Below are 21,969 nucleotides of genomic sequence, written 5' to 3' on the forward strand. Positions count from 1 at the left end.
GGTAAAATGTCCAGATGGGATGGCGCAAAGCGTGTAGGATTTTTCTTCACCTTTTGATGGACATCTGGAAGTTTCAATTCTGGTTTAGTATGAGAGATCAAAGACTTACAATTCTAGTTTAGTAGGAGAGATCAAAGACTTACAATTCTGCTCTTTTCTTTTCCAGTTGGAAGGTCTGATTCTAGTTGGAAGGTTGGATTTGGAACATTTTTAGTGGGGATTTGCTATGAGAACCTGAAAGCTTGACTTTAGGAGCAGGGAATACAGGACTTGGTTGCAATTTGGATGTCGACCTCAAGCCTTCTTGTTCACAAGATTCAAGAAATTCCTAGGGAACTTTAGGCATATTCCCTTGTGGAGTTTTTCAGAGGGATGTTTTCTTAGACAATACAATCTAGCCTAGGACTACTCTCCCTTGGGTTGGTCCTTCAGGTGTTTACAAAGTCTGAATAGTTGCTTCCATGAGATCTTGTATGGGTATACTTGTTTTTCACATTCTGATATGATAGAAGAATTCTGGGCTAATACTCAAATTATTTACTTTGGATCAAGCAAAAAGGAAAATCACCCAAATTAGATGTTGTGAGTTCCTTTGTGACAACAGTCAACAAATTCTAGCACAAGCGATGGGGAGAATGGAGACATTTTGAAGGGATTGGAAGCACAATTATGAAAAAGAACTAAAACCAACAAGAAAACAAATGCTTAGGATGAATACCCAGCTGGACAAGCATAAAAAGAAAATAATCATTGTGGAAGTAGGGGAAGAGCGCATTAGGTAGAAACTGCAAGATCAAGAAGACTTAATACAAGAATTCTAGGAGAGAGTTCGACATTTGGAGCTAGAGCAACATCCTGGGTTTGCAGATCTGAGGTCCCTTGTGCCTCACCATCAATCTTCTTTGGTTCCTTTGGACAAGAGGAAGCAGTAGCAAAGGACGAAGACTTTGTGGAACAACATTCTGTGCATTTCAGGAGAACAAACCCATCCATGGTGTCGTCAGTTGTAGGAAGAAAAAGGACTGCCCACTTTGGGCATGATAAAAAAAATGGTTAATATTATGATGTATTTCAAGTTTGTGATTTTGCTAGACCAGTTTGTAAGGCTTATACTGGCCAGATAGTAAATAGTAGCAAATTAGCAATAGAGTACTGATAATAGGACAACTAGGGAACAATTACCAACATCAAGAGATGTTGTTTCATGGAATACAATGATAGCAGGATATGGTATGCATGGGAAAAGTGAAGATGCTCTTGGTCTTTTTCCCAAAATGCAACAAACACGTATCAAGGTCAAGATATCGTTGCTCACCAAATTTCAACAAATTACGAATACTTTCATTTTGGCAAAAAACCCAATGCAACAATTTCGAGCCGTACAACACTAGAATCTTAGAGTACTCTAGAAGGGAAAATGTTTCAGGATGATAAGGTCTATCAGCTCAACAAATTTCTGTGAATTCTAGGCAATTTAGTTTTTTTCACTTGTTTAAGGATTCCTCGCAGCTTGGTGCTTCTCATATCAATCCAAAAGGCTTGGAAATGCCTCTGGGTATTTAGAAATGATACTTTTGGTTGTAGGTGATCATTTGTGTGTGATGCACTCATTCATATCTATTTTATTGACATGCAAACACAAAGAGCTCCGAAAAGCATTGTGTCATATGGATGGGGTCAGTGGCAATTCTCTTGCTTGAAATTTGTTAGCATTATTTGCTTGAGTCCAGGATTTTGATTCCAGTCGTATTATCTGTTATATTTCTGATATGGTTTATCGAGTCCAGGATTTTGATTCCAGTCGTATTATCTGTTATATTTCTGATATGGTTTATCTCATGGATAAACATATCTCTTTTAATCGAATGACAAAGCTTGTTTTAAACGATAATGAGGGGCATATGAAACCTTGATTGGATTCTCATTGCATAATACAAAGAAGAGGGCATCTCATTACTCCTATTTGGCATAGAATTTGTATTTCCATCCATTTAAAGGGAACAAAAGAATTTATAGAAAAGTTAAAACTATAGCGCATTTATTTGCTTGCTCTTATTTGAGGATGAGATTTGCTTCCTTGTTTCATATGGTAGCCAAAGTACTGTCTTTTACCCTCCTATTGTTAGATTGCTTGTCATTGTTCAAGAATGTTATTATTGTTTTTTAATAAAGAGTTGTTTGCATGTGAAAATATCAAAGAATGAAATAGGAATGAGGGAATGAGAATGATAAAAAGAGTTGTGCATATGCAAAGATATCAAAAGGAGTTGAATGAAATGGGAATGAAGCAATGAGAATGATGAAAATATAAGAGATTGAGAACCCATCCTTCATCAAAGAAAGAATGAGCCATCATCAAACCATTACATGATTTGATTCCAATGGAGAATGGAATGAGGTGCGACTATAAATTCTAGCCAAGTCAAAATGCAAGTAAGAATGAGCCATCATCAAACCATTACATGATTTGATTCCAATGGAGAATGGAATGAGGTGCGACTGTAATTTCCAGCCAAGTCAAAATCATCAAACCATTACATGATTTGATTCCAATGGAGAATGGAATGAGGTGCGACTGTAATTTCTAGCCAAGTCAAAATGCAAGTGCAAGGATTGCCCAACAAAGTGCAAAGGGAACGAAAAACTTGCATTTCATTTGTCAAACAAGTGCTCAAATATGAAAGCAAGAGTCAAGAATGAAGACGAAGTTGTATTTGAATTTTCAATTGGATAAGTTTCACTCACATGAGTGAGTTATTATAAAAATTAATTAAACACTTATTATTCACAAGTCTCAAGCTTGCTTGAAACGTCAAACTCTTTTGTGAGTCCAGAGCTTTGAAAAGATGAAGAGGCTTATTGGGTAGAGGAAAGGATAGGAAATAAGAAGGCCAAGAGCAATGAATTCTTGTTATAAATAGAACCTTTCTCTTCAAGCAAAGGGGGGTTCTTTTGGTCATTGTAAGCTATCTTGGTGATTAATGCAAACTACTGTTAGCTAGTTGCTGTTATACTCTTGCAAAATGTAACTGTGTGAACTATCCTCTCTTTCTTAGCTTTATTGGTGCTTGTGGATATGAGCATAGATTTATTAGTGCTTGTGGATTCTTAACTTTATTGGTGCATGTGGATATAAGCATAGAAACTGCGGACTATTTTCTTATTCTTATGCTTATTCTCACTCATATTTTGGCCTGCAAACTCAGGTTCCAGAATAGGGAGTTTCATTATAGTGGTGAACTTTCCTAATGCCTTCTAACTATGCGTAGAATGTAGTTGTAATCTATTTTCTCTATTGTTTTATGTTTAACACGTTTCTTTCTAGCCTAGTTGTGTGACAATGTAGTGTGCTTCGACATTGAACTACAACAAGGTCTCCTCCCAACTTTAAGTACAACAACAACTATGTACTATGAATCATTAGTATCTATCTCAAAACACTGTTGCAAATCAGGAAGGGCAAGCACAAAGGCTGAACAAAGGGCATCCTTGAGATTCTAAAAATATTAGTCAGCATCCAAGCTCCATGAGAGCCTTTTTTATTTGTCAGACAAATTTAGCGAGCAAGCTATATGTGAGTAGTGGGATATGAGTTTCCAATAAATAGAAATTTGTGCCACTCATAACACTTTTGAGATATGAAATTTTGTTTGGGACAAGCCAATCCTTCAGAACTTTGACCTCATTTGGATTTGCATGCACAACAAATTCATCAATAAGGAAGGCCAAATATAGAACTACTTGGGTCATGCAATCTCTATGGAAAATAGCTCACTATCAATATGCAAACTCTGGTAAAACTGATGATGGGGGCAAACAACTTTTTTAAGAGAGGTGGTGGTAGAGAAATCACTGTGCCAACCTTTTTACATGGTACAAAAATTATTCTCTCCAATATATAAGAATAAAGGTGAAAATCCAACACAATACATAACAATGTAAACTTTGAAACGGGAACTGATACTGTTACCCGTTTCGTAGAGATAGCAAAAAAGTGACCTGATTTTGAAAAGGGGTGATGCAGAATGCACATGTTTTTTTTAGAGCATAGTTTTTGGCACTTTAATTTTTTTTATGTACATTACGTTTTAGAATGGTAGTGATTTTCATGCTGATTTTAAAAAGTGAGTATTCTGCATCACACCCTTTTTTTAAAAGACCTGTTTTTTGGCTTTAAATTTTTTAATGTATAAAATGTAAATAATTATTTTGTAAATTTGGTAATTTTTGAAGTGGTCGTTTTCTTCACATTTTCTTGTTTTTTATTTTTATTTTAATTTTTTTTTAGTGAGGTTTTTATTGTTTTGCATTTTTACATTAGAAGGTCGATATTTAGAATTTTCAATATTCTACATATTTATACATCCTTAATTAATTTTTCAATCCACATGAAATAATTGTTTCTAAAAAACAATATTTTTTAACAATGGACATAAAAATAACCATTTTTAACATAAATATAACTAAAAAACTACACGTTTTGATAATTTTTTGCTAGAATTGACATGTCAAAATCACAATTTTTATATGATAATTTTAACTAAAAATGGTTAAATAATAGTTTTTTTTATGAATTTCATGTCAAAAAATAATAATAATCATTTTTTTTTTCAAAAAATAACGATTAACTTAAAAATCAATGCGAAAATCACATATTACAAATATTGAACGGATAACAACCCTAATTGAGTGTTTATTCTTCTCATAAAATGTCAAAATCAAAACATTGCAAAGAAAATATATGAGTAGAAGCGTGGAGCCTTTATATATTTTTAAACTTCTGAAACTAAAATAATTTAAATACTAATCATCAAATATTCTTCGCAATATTTTATTTCCTATTTTAATAAAAATAATAGATATAATTTGGAATTCCTAACCTCTTTAAATTAATAAAATAAAGATACTTATACTCTTTCATTTCTGGAATAAAGAAAGAACCAAATTTTATTTACCGACTCAAGTAACAACATAAATCCACCTTCCAAAGACTAGCAAGTTGGAAGCACAACCGTGGATCACATGTCGAGTTGACTTTGACCAATGGGCGTGGACAGGATCACCATTAGTATCACCCTACTCGGCTTAACAGTCAGGGCGCCTTCATTGACTAATGTGTTGTTAGCTCTGAGAGACAGAGCATGGAGACTCCATTGTGTTTGATCACTATTTTCTTGGTACTGTTAATTATGGCTGTAATGGAAGGTGCGGCCGTCTCAGACATGCGGATCCTGTCTGGCGCCCCAGCGCCGAGCTACAGTTGTGAAGGAAAATGTTTCTATACCTACGAGTCCTTCATCGGGCGATTATGAGAATCGCCGGGTGACGCCACCCGGCGATTCTCAGAATCGCCCCATTTGCTACGAATCGCCCCAAACAATGCTTACTGGGCATCCAATACGATATTATGCAGGGTTTGAACGTGAAATTCTGTTAAATTAGTTTTCCATACTGCTATTTAAATTGATAAGGGGTTTCATAAAATAGAAATCTAAATATCACCCTTGTTCTTCATTTCTGCAGACATCGACTGTGCTTCCGGTTTGAATATTAGGATGCAATTATCTACAAACTGGTCATACAATTGTAGTCAGTGATTCCTTGCGACGCTGGTTATGGTGGTTTGAAACTTTGAAATAAGCAGATTTGTTTTGAGGGCTTCATTGCTTTCTGTCCCTGGCAGCCATCTTATTACATCTACTATTAATGTTTATAAAAACATTTTACATATAATTTAATTGCATTATAATACGATTATATATATATATAAAATATGTATTGCATATATATTAATAACATCATGTTAATCTATCAATTATGTTATATATAATTTTAAAATCTTTGTAATTAAAATATTATATTGTATATTATGTATACAATATTCGTCGTATTTAAGTACATTATAATTTTAGAATCTTTGTAATTAAAATATTACATTGTATATTATGTATACAATATTCATCATATTTAAGTACATTATAATTTTATAATATTTGTAATTAAAATATTTTTTGTAGTTAAAATATTACATTTATAATCTTTGTAATTAAAATATTACATTGTATATTATGTATACAATATTCATGGTTTAAGTACATTATAATTTTATAATCTTTGTAATTAAAATATTATATGGTATATTATGTATATAACTTTAGAATCTTTATAATTAAGATATTATATTGTATATTATGTATACAATATTCATAGTATTTAACTACATTATAATTTTAAAATCTTTGTAATTAGAATATTTCATTGTATATTATATATATACAATATTCATCATATTTAAATACATCACAAGCTAAGGACAAATGCTCGCAGTAATTGACTGTCATAGGATGTCATATCATACTTCCACTAAAAACATTTAAAGAATCTCTAAAGCTTATCACGCTTTTAGTAGATAAAATAAAATAAAGCATGTGGAAAATATTTGAAGTAGCAAGCTATGACCTTATAGCCACATGGGTTGGTGTTTAACCAATTTCATATTTGTGGTTTCGTGGTCAAATTCATCATTTTTGTGGTCAAGTTTATCGAAAGAGTGGATAGGCTTTGATTTGAGAGTAGATATGGTTTGATTTATAGCCCCTAGTATCACTTCAATTACATGAAATGTCTTTGTTGAACTCGTCTTCTTATATATCATTGACTATACCATGGGGGTTCAATTATTCATGTAATTTTAAAGTCAAAGTCCAAAGAAAGAAATCAACACTTCACACTACGTTCTCACAATGCTCGCAGTAATTGACCGTCATCGCTCGAACCTCAACACTTCACACTACGTTCTCACAATGTTTCTTGGCATATTGGTAATCTCACAGAATATATGAAAGTTGAAAGTAGAACGCAGGTCTGATGTCCATTTTAATGCTGTTTTGAAAATGATGAGACATGCTTTTTCAAAAGAGCAGCTAAAGCCCACTCACCTTCAATGGCATTTTCAATTTCTCAACGCAACGAGTGACCTGTTCCGCAGACCATTGCGGCGGTGTAATGCTCAACAATTACATGAAGAGGTGAGCCGCAATTCTGACGTCGCCGGAGTTGGACGGAAACTTGCCATCACAAAAGAAGTCGTTATCTCCCGAGTTATCACACCAGTTATGCGAATTATAACGACAATTATCACTAGATACGTGAAGTTTCATTCGATATGCGAGTTATCACCATTTTAAATGTGATCTGTGAAGGATATGCCGTCGAAATTATGGGTTGTTGCCGTGTTCGCGGTGATTCTATTTATGAGCAGTGCGGGTGCACACACCACCAAATTATGAAAAATTAAATTTTGATTTTGGGCATGCCTAGTTAGTCGCCGGGGTGTGGTGGGGCGGTGGCGGGGGTGGTGGTGGTGGGCGGTAGCGGGGGGATTCTCAGAATCGCCTCACATCCATTTCTGTCAAAACTTAAATTAAAATAATCTTTATTTAGTAAAACAAATTTATGAAACCCATATATTATGTCTAAAGTTTTACTTAAAAAAGCTACCGTTTAAAATATAAATCTGAAAGGTTTTTAATCCGCATGATGAAAACGCATAGTGCTCGTAAAGGAAGAACAACAAATGTTATGTTAATACACATCAATTTTAATGTGTAGCATTCTAGATTTATGGACATATAAATTTGAAGTTCATCATATTCACAAATTGGAAAAGCACGATAAGTTATTGTGGAGTAGCAACTAACGTTTTGTGGTGTGCGGTACGCTGCATGCCAGAATTTAACAAATAACAAATGATTAGTATTGTAAAAATGGAGTACATTAATTCTACCCACAGCTCAATTTGTAATTTCAACAATCTTGGCATTACCAAATTCCAAGGCAGATTGCAGAAATTGAAACCGCGTGATGTCACTTATCAAACGCCATTTTTGCTGTTAACTGGTTTTGTGACAACGCAGGTAGCCATTGTCTGCCATGAATGATAAGCAGTGGAGTAGTTGTTCTTTTTGGGTCATTGATTGCTGAATCCATGACGATGTCAGAGGCAGCGGGGACAGGCTACTATTATAAAAGAAGATTATAGATGGTGGTTTTGTACTGCATTCAACACATCCATTTCTGTCAAAATGCAGCGCTCGTCGAAATTATGGGTTGTTGCCGCATTCGCGGTGATTCTATTTATGAGCAGTGCGGGTGCGCACACAACCAAATTATGAAAAATTACATTTTGATTTTGGGCATACAAAAGCATAGTTAGTCGCCGGGTTGCGGGGCGATTCTCAGAATCGCCCCGCCACCGCCCCGCCACCCGGTGGTGGTGGCAGGGCGATTCTGAGAATTGCCCCACCACCCGACTACTAATTATGCTTTTGTATGCCCAAAATCAAAATGTAATTTTTCATGAGCTTTGGTTGTGTGTGGAAACTAGAATAGTTTCCATTACCTTTCATTTTGGTGAACCCTCGAGGTACCACCCGCACTGCTCATAAATAAAATCACTGCGAACGCAGAAACAACCCATAATTTCGATGAGCGCTGCATTTTGACAGAAACGGATGTGGGGAGGCAACAACCCATAATTTCGATGAGAGCTACATTTTGACAGAAATGGATGTGGGGGATTCTGAGAATCGCCCCGCCACTGCCCCACCACCACCACCCGGGTGGCGGGGCGATTATGAGAATCGCCCCACAACCTGGCGACTAACTATGCTTTTGTATGCCCAAAATCAAAATGTAATTTTTCATAATTTGGTTGTGTGTGCACCCACACTGCTCATAAATAGAATCACTGCGAACGCGACAACAACCCATAATTTCGACGAGCGCTGCATTTTGACAGAATTGGATGTGTTGAATGCAGTATAGAACCACCATCTATAATCTTCTTTTATAATAGTAGCCTGTCCCCGCTGCCTCTGACATTGTCATGGATTCAACAATCAATGACCGAAAAAGAACAACTACTCCACTGCTTATCATTCATGGCGGACAATGGCTAGCTGCGTTGTCACAAAACCAGTTAACAACAAAAATGGCGTTTGATAAGTGACATCATGCGGTTTCAATTTCTGCAATTTGCCTTGGAATTTGGTAATGCCAAGATTGTTGAAATTACAAATTGAGATGTGGGTAGAAGAAATGTACTCCATTTTTACAATATAATAATTTGTTATTTGTTAAATTCTGGCATGCAGCGTACCGCACACCACAAAACGTTAGTTGCTACTCCACAATAACTTATCGTGCTTTTCCAATTTGTGAATATGATGAACTTCAAATTTATATGTCCATAAATCTAGAATGCTACACATTAAAATTGATGTGTATTAACATAACATTTGTTGTTCTTCCTTTACAAGCACTATGCGTTCCTTTACGAGCACTATGAGTTTTCATCATGCGTATTAAAAACCTTTCAGATTTATATTTTAAACGGTAGCTTTTTTAAGTAAAACTTTAGACATAATATATAGGTTTCATAAATTTGTTTTACTAAATAAAGATTATTTTAATTTAAGTTTTTAAATGTAAGGAAGGTGGTTGCGGAGGCGAGTCCGAAATCGAAGGGTAGCCTTGAGAGAAGTCGAGGTGTGTAAATCTTGCTCGCAACAGTTTTATAGGATCTTCAAACGAGTGCCTTGTACAGCAAGAGCCCGAGGGATTGTAGTGATCTGAGTTTATTTACGGTATATGCCTTCTATGTCTGCTCCGTTTCTCTCTCTTTGAAGGAGATATCTAGGCACATTTAGAAGATGCAATATTTCGTTTTTGGTATAGGAGTATTCCCATGGAGGAAATCTTTGACACGCTTTAGTCATTCCCAGGGAATTCTGTTTTCTTTGGCGGTTTTGTTTTGTTTTTGTGTAGCCTGAGGGATAGTAGTGATCTGAATTTACTGCCGGATATGTCTTCTGACTCCTCTATTCATTCCTTTTTAAAGCAGGAGATATATGTACTGTACTCTCCTTCCGTTAGACTCCTTTCAGTGAACATGGGCATTATTTCTGGTGCTTATTTGTCCCATTGTTGTTATTTACTTTATTTTCAAGGAATTGGGGTTTTTAATATTTAATTCTCTTAATAGTAGTTGAGTTGAATTCCATATGTATTATTAAAGTCTCTTTTTAATCAATTTTTTTTTTGGTTATTCTTAACATTTCAATCAGTGGTCTCTCTTAACTACTTGCATTGCTATGAATGTTTAAGTAAAGTAACGAGGGAGAGACCACACGTATGGTTTTTAATATTTAATTCTCTTAATAGTAGTTGAGTTGAATTCCATATGTATTATTAAAGTCTCTTTTTAATCAATTTTTTTTTGGTTATTCTTAACATTTCAATTAGTGGTCTCTCTTAACTACTTGCATTGCTATGAATGTTTAAGTAAAGTAACAAGGGAGAGACCACACGTATGAGATAAGGCGGTTTGGCCACTGGCTATCATGTTTTTGCCCAAGCCACGTTCTACTCTAGAGCAAGGGCCACTATAAAGAAGTGGTAATGCTAATTTTAAGTTATTTTTCTATGTAAATATATAAATATGTTTTCTTTCTATCCATATATATTTTAATGAATTCAACTTGTTATTTTCTAACTTAGGAAATATTTCATTTTTTTATATTTGTAAATTTTTTTTTTTTTTTTTTTGTAAAATAGCTATACTCTATTTTATCCACTATATTGTATTTTATAAAACATATTCATACTGTATATTATTAAATGTACCTTATTTTCTTCCCAGAGGTTATACCTTGTTTCTTTCAATAGCCCTTGCAATTATTTCATAAAAAGTAGTTGTAGTAAATTTATATAGCAACATTTTAGCCCTAGTAATAGATTTATTTTCTACAAATAGTATATTTGTTGAATTGAATTTTTGCAAACATAAAAAAAAATGTTTTATCATTGTAAGAATTTTTAATTATTAAATTGATTTTAAACTATTGTACATATTAGTATTAACTGTTGACTAGTTTAATTGAGCCAATTATAGTATGTAACTACTTCTATATCACTTGTTAATAATTGGTAAATTCACTTAGAGACCAGTAAATGTGAAATGAATAGCCAAATTGAAAGCTCATGACACAACATTGATATATAAAGTAGATTCTATATAAGAGATTGTAGGAGCTTGTCACGTGCAATAGATTTGGATTATTGATCCGATGTGTTTTTTTTCCTCATAAACAACTTTGTTTGGCACATAAAAATTTGGTTTTACTCGCATTTTTTTAAAAGTTTGAAAATTGACCCTAAAAAAAAAATCATCATTCCAGTATCATCACTTTTTCGTTTTGAAGCTATATTTTGCATGAAAATTTCGTAGTAAATTTCATAGTCACTGCCATTTTTAAAACATGTTCAAAATTGACCCCTAAAAAATAAAATCATCATTCCAATATACACACTTTTCGTTTTTAGCACTGTTTTTGATGTTTTTTCGAGGTTTTTTGGCCAGAGTTCCCGTTTTGAGTTTATGGTTCCCGTTTCAAAGTTTACATTGTTACATCATATCACAACAAAACATTTTCCATGTATTAAAATTATATAAACGACTTTCTCCATCTAACACATCACATTTACTTAAACTTCTTTCTGTACATCAACCTTCTATTTCAAATTCATATAAAAGATTCTTTTCCCATATAAATTTTCATAAATGAAAATAGCTACATACTGTAGATACATCAAGTGCATTCCATACCCCGTCCCAAAAAAGTAGACCAGAATCCAAAAACAGGATGATACATTCGAAGACTAGAAAGAATTGTATTATGAAGAAGTTAAACCCTGCATTTCCTACTAAAATGCATGACTATTAATTCCCCTCTGTAAAATGTAAAAGCACTAATCATAACAATGAGTAGGACATCTAAGGAAACAACATGCCATGCAAGATGCCAAATATCACATTAATTCACAGTTAGAAATATAACCGTCTGATCTTATTTCTTGGCCTTCTTTGTAGCAGGCACTGCTTTCTTGGGCTTTGGAGGAGCCGCCCTCTTTATAGCCTTGGCAAGCTTCTTGGTGGTAGCAAGCTTCTTGGCAGGAGCTTCTTTCTTCATAGTTGCCCCCTTCTTAACAGGCGTTGCTACCTTCTTTACCTTTTCAGTGGACGCTGCAGGCTTCGGCTCAGAGACCTTAAGAACCTCAGTTACTTTGGCGGGGGTTTTAACATGATTCTGAACCTTCTTGAGCCCAGGCGCCACCTTGGGCTTAGATGCAAGCTTATTGGCTAGGGATTTTGGCTTCACAGGCTTGGCAGCCTTGGGCTTCACCGACTTCTTCAACTCTTCCGAAAGTTTGAAAGAGTTTTTGACCTTGGTAAGCTTGCTAGATCTCACAATATTTCTCAGCTGAACTGTTATTGAAATTGGCAGGGAGTTGGGACTGGTACTTGTTGCCGATGTAGCCTACTATGGCATAATGGCTAGACTTGGTCCTCTCCTTCAAACAAGTAATCGCTTCTGTGATCATCTGCAAAATAAAAATGAAAAATTTAAGACTCCTGCGTTCAAAATATAATGCGGGAAGAAAAAATCCAGAGGCCCAGAATTGAAACATGAAGATATGTAGGATGAGAAGGTGGTGGTTTCAATCCCTTGGAAGCCCTCAACTTCCTTTCTTTGTCAACATTGTTGACTACAGGCTTTGCAGTTGTCTCAGCTGAAGCCATTTGTTTATATCGCCAAATTACTCAAAAACTACAAAAAAAAGGATACCAGGAAACAAGATCTCGATGCACAAATCGAAAGTGCGAAGATAAATGTCGAGAAAATAATGTTTGGATGGTAGAAAATGGATTGTTAGTGCTGCTTATATATAGAGGTTAATACGAGGGTCCCTAGAGATGATCACTGCCCTTTGGGTAGGCGGCAGGTCACCGACTCATTTTTCCGCCATGTAGTTCATCTGAGGGTTGGAGATGGCCTGCTTATCCTCCCAAGGATTGAGCATTCAAAGCAAGATTCGTTCTCAACCGTTGAAATGTAGGCTTCGTCTTGGAGACCTTGGTGGTTGGATTTTGTTCTCCTCATCCTGCAACAGAATAACCCAAATAAGGTAAGTATCCAAATAAGCAAAACAAGAAAGAAGCTCAAAATCCCATCTATAATAGGTAACTTTACCTGCAAACCCGAATGAGAACTTGAAATAGTTCCTATACCCAAATGAGAACTTGAAATAGTTCCTGTAGTAGATGTCCAAACCTTGGAGAGATGGAAGAAGTCCTCCTCACACATGGAAGACCTGGAAGTAATAAACACACAATGAAACCCTAGCTTAATGAAAAATTACAGACCAGGGTTTGAGTCACTTGCAGACCAGGGTTTGAGTCACAGGAAATCCAAGCTCCACCAGAGGTATGAAGGGTGTGAATGCGGAGAGGGTGGGGGTTGTTCATTGAGACTAGTCAATCTATATATTAACGATTCTACTAATCCTGATCTTATGAGGACATCCTTGTAACGAGATGTAACCAAAATTAGGCTATCGAAACAAAGGACGTCCTTCAATGGCAAAAAATCATTCAACTGATCTGCATGATCTACATCATCTATAACTGCTAAAGAGGTTTTGAGCACTTTTGTGCCTTCATCAATGTGATCTATCGATACCTCTATATGAACTAAGTCTTTTATTAGTTTGGTTTGCAAGGAATTTAAAAACCCTCTACGTGCATTCTCCCTAACATCAAATAAGCAACATGACTCACCAAAATTAGAACTCTTCTTATTGAAGGGTTCTTTGGCTAGTGTTGTCTTGCCTATTCCACCCATGCCCACAATTCCCATGACCTTCACTTTTCCACTCTTCCCCTCTTGGAATGACAGAATCTTTTCAAAGTCTGCTACTTTCTCTTCAAGAGCAGTTGGATATCTTGCCACATTCAAACCTGTTTTTCTGAGCTTTTTAACGACGCATTTCACGAGATCATCCAACAGCTTCCCCCGTCACTGTAAATTCAAAATACAACCAAAAAAGCATTAGATGTATATCAATACCAGTTAGATTAATAATATGAGTAGAGAGGGCTAAGAGTTCCAACCCATTGTAGGTTTCAAGTTCAAAACCGCTTATCTCCCAAACGCCTTTGAGAGCTTTTCTACAACCTTCAAGCCTTACTTGGTCGAATCTGCTTTTTTGTTCATGCACAGTTAGGGATTGAACATACCACCCTATCCATATAAGATCAGAAGGTTTCACATTATAAAAGACAGGGATAATAATAGCCCCAGACTTGCATATAAGAGAAAGTTGATCAAGACACCACCTCAACTCGGCATATCGAGGAGAGAAGATGGCGATATGAGTAGGGGCGGTTCTGATGGCGCCTTCAATTTGAGGAGATAATGACTCTCTCGCATAATTCTGCAACATAAATATGGTAGCTAGCCAGATGTCAAACAATAGAAGCTAGATGTCAAATAGCATAAGACATGTAGCCAGATGTCAAAGAGAAAACCATATGCCAGATGTCAATCAAAAAATGAAAGTGTAGACTACTAAACTGATTCAAAAGAAGGCCTATCAGCCTAAATATAATGTTAACTAGTGGTCACATCTGACATCATTAAACACTTATTAACTATGCTTTATTGGGCTATTATCTTTATTGTGAACTTTATATTTCATAATTGAAGTTTGTCCAACATATGTGTGTTGTAATCTCTAATATTGTAATTATATATATAATGAGACCTCATATCACCCTTATAAATAAATTCTTTATTGTCGTGTGTGGTTAGATGCCATGTGAACTCTACACTTTGGTTGTTGCAAACTAGGAGATATTGTATACTAGCATTGGTACTAGAGGGTGTAAAGGGCATGTCGATAGTGATTCTGAATTTTTTAATCCCTCAAAGAAAAATCTATACCAAACGGTTTTGCTGATAGATATTATTTGAAAAAAATTGTTCATTTTTCTAGATGTAGTAACTGTTTGGAGCCACTTCACAAGCTTTGTTCGGGTCATCAGAGAGGCCATCAGCACTGACATTCTTTTTAACATCCATGTGAGCTGGTTTTTCGCTTTGCAAAAAGATTTTAGCAATTCATAATGAGTGCTCATATGACTTTAAGACTTTTGAAAAGAAAAATATTTGTCTTTCAACACTACTTTGGAATTTAGATCATGCATAAATGTAGATAGTGGACATCAGTTTGAAGAATAAAAATATCTTATATTTCTACCTTCCTTTTTGCCTTGGTTTCTAGCAATGAAACATCAAGTTTCTCTGACAATCTGTGTTTCTTACAGAATTCCAACTCAATTTAGATTAAGTGTTGCTATCAAGTAAAGTAACCTAATCTCAAAATTTTATTGTTCTTAAAATCATTGTGACAATTCATTCAAACCATCCAATAGATGAGTTGATATTTAAAGATCACCAAATAGTTGACACATTTGCATCAACTCAACAACACTAATAGTGTGTTTGTCATCAAGGAGGAAATACAAGTTCTTCAAAATAGGTACAAATCTTCCAACTTGTGCACACACAGGAGCAAAACCTTTTCAACCTAAGAATTTGGCATAGAGTCACTCCTAAATAACACATGATTAGCACCAGAACCCTCCTTTGAGACAAGATCACACTTCTTTCACCAAGGAGTATGTTACCCCATCTTTAATATGATCTGATACGGATCTTGAAGATTATACAATCTACAAATATCCCAAAAAAATAGAGAAGGTTTGTAGAGATTTCTTTGATACTATGAAGATATTTTAAAAAAATATTATAAAAACAAAATTATTGCAAAACCAAAGGAATTTTTTTTACAAGAAATAATGCAATTTATTTACAAAATTTGATATGTATATAAAACAATGTAAGAGGCCAAACAATAATAAATGATAGTTATTACAACTGCTTGCATTGGAAAATAGAACGAACTCTTATTACTTTCATTTATGTTATAATACTAACAAAATACAACATAAACATCTAATTTTCATTACTGCTACTTTAAAAAACAAGCAAAATATCTATGACTAGCTCTTTAAGTTATTTCTATAGAAGTGAGATGGCATTGTGTGTCATAAGAGTAAAAATCGTTGAAATGTCACTATTATTTTGAATCTTTCTTGAGGCTTGACAAATTTCACAAACAAGAGGCAAGGAAAATCTACTCCACCGAAATTGTATAGTGCATGGCTTGTTTGAGAGCAAATAGGTGCATCAAACATCATGTTATGGCTATTATTTAAAGAAAGTTTCATGATATTTCCTTAAGTAGGTGTTGATTAATTAATTAAGAGGTTTAGATACGTCTGCAACACAAATCTCTTGAATGGAAAATATAGATTAATTTGATTTGTAAATTGAGATAGGAATAACTACACTTACAACACTTAATAAAGGAAAGAAGTATGAGAAATTTACATAACTGAGCTTGTAGGCTAAAGAAACGAGTTATAAATGTTAAAATGGAAAAAAAATCGATAGTACATAAGATACTTTGATAGAAAAATGCATCTTTTTCATATTATTCTAGGTCTATCATGGATATCAAATTCTTGAAACACAGATCTTAAAACTAGTCACTTTTGCTATGTTATTCATATAGCATTACATGGTCCATCTATGTATTTAATTTATTGACACAGAAATCATGAAACATCAACAACAAAACTCAGGCATTTTAAAATTTAAATAAGTTCCTTAGGCCAAAGCAATCAAAATAAATGGAAAATGATGACACTATTATGAGCAATAGCCGATTGATTTATCACTCGATGCTACGGGGGCTTCACTGACAAAGCAATACCATACCACATGCGTTCATATCAGGGAATAAAAAGTGAGGAAAAAATGAAATAATATACTAAGCATATAATAGGGTAAAGGGTTATATGTTATATGGCAATATGTGTATGATAATGTATTGTTTATACAATACATTGGCCACATGGAGTCAAAAAAGAAGCTGGCTAGAGAAATAAAGGTTCAGGAGTATCGTGGGAGTATCGAGAGTGGGAGGGAGAAAGAAACCATTAAGGTAATATCAGGTCTAGAGTAGCCTAATTTTCAAGCTTATGGCCCTAGTATTGATATGCAATTCATGGTAATGTTAAATTCTTGAAGTAGAAGTAACATTCTCCTTTATCTTTCATTTTCATCATTTTACATAAATTTTTAACATTACCATGAAATGAATCAGGATGTTTGAGAGTGGTTTTGACCTCATTAGATTTCATAAGGAGAAAGTAGAACTTTAGATCTCACTCAAAATCCAGTAGACTTATAAGTTTTTCAAGATTTCAAGATTGGGAGGATTACAATGTTTCTGTTGGATTTTGTCATGTATTAGGGCATGAAACTCGTCTTTACTCAAGATCACCAAGGCCTCTATGTACCTTGATGTTAATGACATTGGTTGTCAAAATTCTCTATGATGACCCACTAAAAATGTATCCATCACTCAAACAAAATCTTGACTTGAAATGCTACATTTTTTATATCTTATGTTAATGCTTAGAGGGTGATACTAATGACATAGATCCCAAGAAAGGCAATGCTTTTGATGATATGTAGGTATTTGTTATAGCGTGATCTTTTTGGATGCTAGAGGCCATCCAAAGCCTATTTGTTTGTTGATGTATTTTTAATTCAGAGATGGATTGCACTCGATGTTGTTTTGGTTATGTGAACCCTTACATGTTGTATAAATGACAACTTGTAATTTGTGGACCTGTGGTTGATGAAGATTATAACTACTAGATGAATGATGTTATATGGTTTAATCAAGAATTCATGATTCTACATGCTTTTGTTGACATATATGCATCAAAATATATAAAAATATATATTATATAAAATTCTTCCCAAAATCGCTCCCAACTTGGGAGCTTTTGAAAATGTCACTCCCCTCTCTCGTTTCCACTCTCGCTTCTTGCTTCCACTCCCGCTTTGAAGCAACCTCACTCTAGAACATACATGCATCACATTACTAATACCTTTATGATCTATGTCTAATGCATGTGTTAATATATTTTACCCGTTCCTCAGCTAGTGATCCTCCCAATGATCCGACAATAGAGAAGACAACAAATATATCACCTCCACCCTTTCCTTACATTAGTGATGAACATATTGAATGAAAGTGAAAGAGATAATGATACATAATATTGCTTGGTAGAAGGCACATGCATGCCACAAGAGACTGTGAAATAGACTATTGTTTGGAAGAGGGTGCATGCATGCCACAAGAGACTGTGAAATAGACTATTGTTTGGAAGAGGGTGCATGCATGCTAAGGGCGCGCATGTCACACCTTCAGTTAATCCCATTTTAGATGTTGTTTCAGATTTAGCAACTTCAGTTTTGGATAGAATTTTTCTATTATTAGAACTTTTCTTTTGTTATTTTTAGCATGCATGATCTATTCTTACTAAAAAGGTGCAGATCCCTAGTCAATTAGAATACTTATGCATGAGAAATTCCCATCTTAGGTAGAGGACACAAATCTCAAGGAAGAGATTCATACTTGCATGCTCATGTTCATCTTTTGATTGAGACACACTTACTTGGCACTCTTACCATGAAACTATGGTGCACTGAGTGATCAGGTTAGGGCTATGATTTGATAAAGTCCATCCAACCAGATAGGCTTTTGCATGTGTCCATATTCATTGTACTTTTTGATCTCCTCTTCTTATTCTATAAGCGAGATGATAGGTGCGTCATTGTGTTGGTTATCGAGGTTTTGTTTTGAACTGTTGTAGTGTATATATTTTCAGTATTCAATAAAATATATATGCAACTGAGAGCTCAAATATATGTATTTTCCATTCAAATTTTCCACAATATGTATTTGTAAATCAACCAACTTAAATCTACTTCTTTTTTATTGAAATTTTCAAGTTTTTAGCTACCTTGTATTCAGGTTATTCTTTCTAGGTGTAGAATTTGCTTACCCTTGTTAATGAAAATAAAGGGATATAAATATAAAGGGGTATAAAAAATGTTGCTGAAAAAATGGATATCTACAATATCGAGTGAAAGTAGGGGATTTTTAGTTTGGGAAGGTGTATTGGGTTCGTATTGGTAGGGGGGTTAAATAAAGTGATTTTTAGAGGTATTTTCCAATATGCAGTCAAATTAAGGGTATTATTTAGAATGCCACAAACATGCGTGCTATGTCAGAGGTTCATTGAGTGAAGCCCCTATGCCCGATGCAAAGTTCTGTATGTGTTGGTATTATTTGCAAGATGTATAAAATCATGGGAGCTCCATTTATATTGTATCGACAAAATCCCTTCCTTCTTCCATAAACAATGCAAAAAAAGTCGATAAGATTGATCTTCAACTAACAAAAAAATAAAATTATTGAATAGAGTGTTATGATGGTTGTAGCCTAACCTCAACCCAATCCTGATCCTGATATTTCATGAGTGACATATTATAATAACAATCAAGAAGATTTGAACTATAATTTTCACATAAGTAAGCATAAGCAAGAAGATAGAAAGAAGCAACATTGTGCATAGACATCCCTATCCCTTCTTAAATAACTCATTGAGGAATTCTACATGATGTTTTGTCGCAACAAAAATTATTAATTATTACTCTGAACCAATTTTCTCTCTCACTGGATGGAGCAATGCAACACATTTCTCTTTAGGTCACATGGTAAAGAATGAAAATTTGAAATCGGGTCTAATATAGTCTCTAAATCAACTCATACAATTTGAGGGTTTCAAAGTCCCTCCTTAACAAATTTAGCAATCAACTGGGTAGAATTTCCCAAAAAAACAAGGTTTGGCAATTCTCACTCAAATGAGCAAGTATTTTTAGCAATTTGTCTGCAAAATCCATTTCAAATAAGCAGTTTGCCTCGTCAAATAAGACATATCCTAGTGTTCTTAGAGACATTTCATCTACCTCAACAAGATGATGAATGGGATGGCTGAGAGTTGCAGTAATAACACTAGTGAGAAACTCAAAGTAAGATAAAAAAGATAAATGTATATAATATTCTAAAGTTTCTGCCATTTTTCCCGTTTCATTTCTGATTTTTGTAATAAAAGTTGTAGCATAACATCAACATTCAAAGCTTAATGAATTCATAATTAGTGTGGCCATATCAATTTTAACTCCAATTAAAATTAAGATAAATAATGACCAAAAAATAAAATTCTTACACATTTATCATCTCTTAAAGTGTACGGCTGTGATACCATTGTTTTAACCTTCATCTCAACAATTTCATCTGAACATTCACCTTGATATCTTTCAACAATTATGATTTCATTTACATTGTTGTTTGCCATGTTGTACTGCCACTTAATTCTTGAAAAAAATGCCCAATATCAGACAACAAATCCCAAAATAAGTGGACATACCAATTTGCATCGAAACTCAATAAATACCACATTATCTTGTACATTTATACTAATTCTTTAAATTGAGTCTCCATGTTGTCAGAATGAAGTGGCCTAAATGTCCATAGAAAAAATAAAATAAAAATAAAATAAAATAAAATCCCCAAGTTAACAAACTTTAACCCTAATCCCAAAGCCTTTCATTCATTTGATTGATACTGAAAACTATAAAAAGCATAGCCAAATTCATTACTAACCTATGTAGGGACAAAGCTCCTAGCAAAACTCCAATGTATAAATCACAAACTCCCTATTCGGTGAGATTTCCATGAGTCGTGCCAGAGAAGTTTTAATCAGTGTTGAAGTCAGTATCTTTTGCAACTATATATGGTTTTATTTGGGAAATAATCACCTAAAACCATTCATTCAAATGATATAAAAAAGCGTGGACAATCACTAAGGAATGTACAAAGGATGGTATGTTAATAAAAGTGAAGCAATATGGTTTTTTTTTACGTACATTCGTTGCAGGGAAATTTAAGATCTTTGTTATAATTTCATCTTTGGAAAGATTTGATAGTTTAGACACCAATTTGTTTAGATCATCTAGATGCCTAGAAGGGTTTCTCTACAAAGTGAAGAAATAACAAAACCTAGCTTTAATCATAAATTCATTTCAAAATTCAAAATTTAAAAGCACGACTCATGGTGTTGAGATCTTTGTTAAGTATATACATTTCCTTAGTTACTACATCAAGCTGTGAATTTGTAGGTACAAGAAAAAAGCAAAGACTTAGAACAACTTAATCCTTTTAAAATTTTGAGCATATTTTAATAATATTTAAACAATTTTACAGTTTTTCCATATAAGAATAGGTTTAAGAAATTTAAATTTTTACCATCTTTTCCCGATGAAGTTCTAGTTGGCTCTACAATTCTTCGTATTATTCTTGAATGTTATAGAAATGTTGTGGAGAAGGACAAACAAATGAATTTTGAAGTTTAACAAAGACAAGAAACTCTTAATTTTTATATTATGTTTTTCTTTTGTGAAGTTTCCTGAAATTGACATTGTTTCTAAAACATTTTGGACGTTGTGGTTATAATTCACCCTAGCTTGCTCGATGTTTTCCAGAAGAATGTCACAAAGGTTAGAGGTATCTACACTATTATTGAAGTAAGCCCAAATTAAATTGTAGTAAATGTTGGTTTGTGTAGTGAACTAGTGGAATTTTCGAACCATTTCCTGCTCTACCTCGAGGAGCCTCCCTGCAAAAAGTCTGTAGGAGGGAAGACAGGAGCATATATCATTGATGTCAACAAACCAACATACTATGGAAACCACGATATTGAATTCGTAAAATGCTAACAAAAATGTAATTAAAAAAAGAAAAGAAAAGAAAAGAATAAATAAAATGATATGCATGTGAACCTCATGCAAGGGAAGTCCTTGCATGAAGCCCACCTGACATCTCTATTGAACGATCACACACATTAAAACCACTTGCACTCTTCACCAATCGAGAATTATCCAGAATGAATCTTGTATGTAATAGTTTGCTCTTTCTTTTGCTTATCATAGGTACCATTCCATTTAATACGACCAATCGTTAAAGCAGATTGGTATGGTATTATTATCGTGTCTGACTTCTATGGTTCTACCACCTCCC

General features: G+C 34.2%; 2 pseudogenes; one reads left to right on the forward strand and one right to left on the reverse strand.

Annotated features, from left to right (window-relative positions):
• Positions 1-11,909: 11,909 nt before the first annotated feature.
• Positions 11,910-12,643, reverse strand: LOC149165489 (histone H1-like; annotated as a pseudogene).
• A 4,241-nt stretch (positions 12,644-16,884) lies between these two features.
• Positions 16,885-21,969, forward strand: part of LOC149165490 (separase-like) — a 38,500-nt pseudogene continuing 33,415 nt past the window's right edge.

Source organism: Pinus tabuliformis, chromosome 5_1, assembly GCF_031772625.1.
Source record: "Pinus tabuliformis cultivar Carrire ecotype Pingquan chromosome 5_1, CPIR1, whole genome shotgun sequence".
Classification (NCBI taxonomy): Eukaryota; Viridiplantae; Streptophyta; class Pinopsida; order Pinales; family Pinaceae; genus Pinus; species Pinus tabuliformis.